General features: G+C 40.0%; 1 non-coding gene across 1 annotated transcript; it reads left to right on the top strand.

The window, feature by feature from the left end:
* The first annotated feature begins 4,383 nt into the window (after window positions 1-4,383).
* Window positions 4,384-4,490, top strand: LOC141635289 (small nucleolar RNA R71). Its single transcript, XR_012539988.1, has one exon. It is a non-coding gene; the product is annotated as a small nucleolar RNA R71 (small nucleolar RNA).
* Window positions 4,491-4,932: the final 442 nt, after the last annotated feature.

A 4,932-nucleotide genomic window follows, 5' to 3' on the forward strand; every position in this document is an offset into this window, starting at 1 on the left:
ATATTTTGAAGGTTTCTTCACATAAGTTGAGTCATTATCAAGACCGAACACCTTGCCAAACTCATTAAAGGACATCTTTCTATCCATATTCTCAAGGCGGAATTCAATATTCTTTCGAGTCTCCACCTTTGTGACTTTTAATGAACTTAGAAATTCCAATGTGAGGGAGGGGTAAGTCAATTCTTGTATATCAAACAATGTAAGCAACCCCATAGACTCAAAGAATTTCTTGGTTCTTTCAAGGACACCCAATTTGGTCAAAGCATCTTGGCAACTAAACTTGGTGGGCAAAATCGATTTCTTAGCAAGAGACATAAAAGCTTTCCTAAGAGAATCGGATGTGAAAGTTACCTCCGGATATTCATGTAATTGCTCAATAACCGGGATAGGAGTAGTAGCTTCCACTATAGGAAGAGGAGTTTCTTGGATTTCCACTCTTGCTTGTTGAACCACCTAAGCTTTGGAAGCTTGAAGAGCTTGTTGCCTCTTTGAAAGATTTGATTTTGTACGTGCCTTGTTTCCACCTTTAGTCCTAGTAATTTTTCTTCTCCTTATATGTATCAACAATCAATGATTTGCTTGAATTCTTCTGGTATCCTCAAGCTTCAATGAATCCCAAATCGATTTAGGATTTTCGAAATTTGATTATAACCCTAGAAAATCGATTCAGTCTTTGAGTATTTTGATGTTTGAATGGCTTTTTGTTGATAAAGGAGTGATTTGATTGAGTTTTGGGGGAGTTTGGGTTTGATTTTGGTGAATTTGGTTGAGGAAATTGAGTTTTATGGATGGAGGGATTAAGGGTTTTGAGGGTTTTGAATGTGTGTTTGTGTTTTGAAATAATGAAATGAAATGGGGAAGGGGGTTTAAAATCTCGTGTTTTTTTGCAATTCAGCAGTAGGAGACGAGCGGCTTAGGCACGGGATGCTCGGATTGTAGTTCAGTCAGCATTAGAAAATGAAACCCATGTTGAGACGAGCGTATTCAGGAGGAGACGAGCGGATCCTGGCTTGAGACGAGCGGATTGTTCTGGGGACGCTCGGATTCATAGTCAGAGTGAAATCCCAAATTCTAATGTAACCAGGATGAGCGGATTCTCACTGAGACGAGCGTCTTTAGACTGAGACGAGCGGATTCTTGAGGAGACGCTCGGATTCGTACCCAGTATAAAAATTTCCTTTCCGGCTCTGCCAAGACAAGCGTCTTACTGTCAGGACGCTCGAATTTCATCCAAGACGAGCGGCTTCCCTCTAGGACCCTCGGATTATTCCTGTACCTCACGGGTTCAGTTCCACCCGTGGGTATTTTCATATCCCAAGTCATTTCTTCTTCATTCCCTTGGTCTTCATTATGGGTGCACTACGAAGGGTTGGATAGCCTAGGCAATTGTTATCCTCACACTAAGTCAAAATACTACACATCAAGAAACATTTAAGTCCCTCCCTCACTTTCTCTCAAAATGATAATCTTGATCAAAATGTACAAATATAAATCCAAAATTTGACAAAAATGCAATACAAGAATAAAAATGCGAGTTAAGGGGTTATAATATTTACAAATGGTGGTTTAGGGAGGACTTCACCAAACTCTCACTCTTGAGATGAGATGTAAAGGGGGCATAGCTAAGGTGTTGTTGATGTTGCTCAACACCTTGTAGAAGTAGTCGAAGGCTTGTTCATTGTCATTATAAAGATCTTCAATAGACCTTTGCACATTGTGTTCTTCATGGTGGTGAATTGAGTCAGGATGGTCACAAAAGCCTTGGTCTATAGCATTGCCAATGTAGGGATTGACTAACCCATCGAATTCATCATCCCATGGACCACATACTTCACTAGCTTGCTTCCCTATTGTATCATGAGTTGATGGAAACAACTCCTCTTTCTTGTTATCATGGCTAATGAGGCCTTCTTCATTACTTGTCATGAGTGGTGGTGAGCTATTCAAGCTCTCATTGTTACAATTTCTTTGCTCTTTAGACGGAGCATCTTGAAGATTATCCTCTTTCTTCTTCCATATGAGTGGTGATTCTTTACCCATAGTTTAATCTTTGTATTGAGATGCCAACTTCTTCCTATCACTTTCTCGGCTAAAATGATCGATCATGAAACATGGCTCATGTAAGCGGGGAGCACTTATTGTCTTGTTAAGGTTAAAAGTGGTTTTTTCATCTCCCATTTCAAGTGTAAGCTCTCCATGTTTCACATCAATCACTGCTCCCACGGTTTGTAAGAAGGGTCTTCCTAAAATGATAGCAATGTTGGAGTCTTCCTCCATGTCAACAATAACAAAGTCCACCGGGATGAAGAACTTGCCAATTCTTACCGGTACATCCTCCCATACAGATGCGTGTCATTTATATGATGTTTTACACCCTATTTTACACGCATTTCATAGCTCAATTGTGTAGTTTAAGGCTACTATTTGCCCAGTTTCGTCTACTTTCGTATTTTATTGTAATATTGCAGATTTATGCGGAAATGAGTAGATAATTGAGCTAAATCCGTCCCCGAGAATCTTTAGTCACTTTTCAGGACGAGAGTCGGTACTAGTGATATTAGGGACCCGTAGCGAGATCGAAAGATGCTACTTGTTAAGAGTGGACCGAGAGGACCTCTTATTTTCCCGACTCACGTGATTTGTTTTAGACCTACCTAGTTGCTGCCGCCGAAACAACAGTGAACCGACCATCTTAGTACCCCTTTATATTTGATTTTATACATTTCTTTAGTTTATCATTCATCAGTTATAGACCAATTCAATCAAACCCCCACATCATTGTTACCTTGGACTGAATTTAGACAACTAATAATTACATCTGCCTCTCTGTGGTTCGACCCTGTTACCACTAGCTTCTGTTAGTTTTAATAGGTTTATAAATATTATTTTTGGTACTCACAACGACGGGTATCACATACCCATAAAGGTGTCTTCGTTGATCGATCCGCCATTTGAAGTGTGATATTAGTGCACTTGAGTTCTCCCATTCCTAGCCTTTTGCACACCGAGTATGTCATGACACTCACACTTGCCCCAAGGTCACATAAAGCTTTGTTGATTGTAGTGTCGCCAATGGTGCATGGAATAGAGAAACTTCCCGGATCTTTGAGTTTTGGAGGTGAACTTCCTTGTAGGATGGCACTACTCACTTTAGTGAATTCAATAGTCTCTAGCTTCCAGATGGATTTCTTCTTTGTAAGAATATCTTTCATGTATTTTGCATAGGCCGGAACATGATTGATTAATTCCATGAATGGAATTGAGACTTCCAAGTTCTTCACAATCTCCATGAACTTTCCAAGTTGTTCATCAAACTTAGGCTTAGCTTGACGACTTGGAAATGGAAGTCTAATCACAATAGGCTCTTTCTCCTTAGCCTTCTCTTCATTCTTCTTCTTTGAAACTTCTTGAATGGGTTCTTCTTCCTTAGAGTTTTCCACAACTCTTTCATTGTCACTAGCCTCCACAATGTCTTTATCAATGGGCCTCTTTGGCCCTTCATACCTTGTACCACTCCTCAAATGGATGGCATTCACCGATTCATGTCTTGGGGGATTGCTTTGAGGTTGTAATTGCCTCTTTTATCTTTTAAAGCTAGAAGATGCTAATTGAGACATTTGGGTTTCCAACATCTTTGTGTGAGCTAGTATGTTGTTGATGGTGATATCTTTTGCTTGGGTATCTTTTTGCATTTGAGTGAAAAATTCTTGTTGGTTCTTTTGCATTTGGAGGACCTCTTTTTGAACATCAAATCCTTGGTCATTGGATTGATTGTAAGAGAGTTGATTTTGATAACCTTGGCTTTGGTAAAAGGGTCTTTGAGCTTGGTTTCTCATTGGAGGTGGGGTGTATGTTGGTTGGGGATTTTGAACATTTTAGCTTTTGTATGAAAGATTGGGATGGAATTTGGTATTCTCATTGTAATAGTTGGGAATAAGGGGTGTCACTCTTGTATGCTTGGAAAGCATTCACTTGTTCACTTGTTCCCCTACATTCACTTTGGTCATGTCCAAAGTTCCAAAACTCTCACATACTCCACTTGGAATTGATGATGATGCCACCATAGCATTAACATGTTGCTTGGGTGATTTGGAGGCCTCTTCAAGTTTAGCCATGGCCTTCTCAAACGTCAAATTAACGATGTCAATGTGAGCACTTAATTGATCACCCAATTGAGTAATGGAATCCACCTCATGCTTTCCTCCTCTAGTAGCCTTCCGAGGTTTACTATATTGCGAGTTATGGACCGCCATTTCTTCAATTTTGTTCCATGTTTGATTGTCATCAACTTCGGTGAACATACCATTGGATCCCATATTGAGAATGTTTCGGGAGTCTTCATATAGACCATTCCAAAATTGTTGTACAAGGAACCACTCGCTAAGTCCATGGTGTGGACAAGGACGATAAGTGTCCTTGAATCTCTCCCATGCTTCATACAAAGATTCCTCATCCCTTTGTTTGAACCCGGTGATTTGGGCTCTCAACATGTTAGTCTTTTCCGGAGGATAGAATTTCTTGTAGAAATCAAGTGCCAATTTCTTCCAAAAATCAATACCAAGAGTAGCCTTGTCTAGGCTTTTCAACCATTGTTTCGCGGTACCAATCAAAGAAAAAGGAAATAAGACCCATCGTATTTGGTCTTGAGTAACTCCGGTTTGGGAAATCACATCACAATAGTCACAAAAAGTCTCCATATATGAGTGAGGGTCTTCACTAGGCATCCCTCCAAATTGACTTCTCTCAACTAATTGTATGAATGCGGATTTGGCAATGAAATTAACGGTTAAATGTTATGGTGTAGGAGTACCATTTGGTAGGTTCTCCTCGGTTGGTACGGAATGTGATGAGAATTTAGGCATTATTGGTTGATTTTGTGGTGGGTTTTGTATTGGGTTATCATCTCCTTCTCTTGCAAAAGGGTTGGTAAAC

This window comes from Silene latifolia, chromosome Y, assembly GCF_048544455.1.
Source record: "Silene latifolia isolate original U9 population chromosome Y, ASM4854445v1, whole genome shotgun sequence".
NCBI lineage: Eukaryota > Viridiplantae > Streptophyta > Magnoliopsida > Caryophyllales > Caryophyllaceae > Silene > Silene latifolia.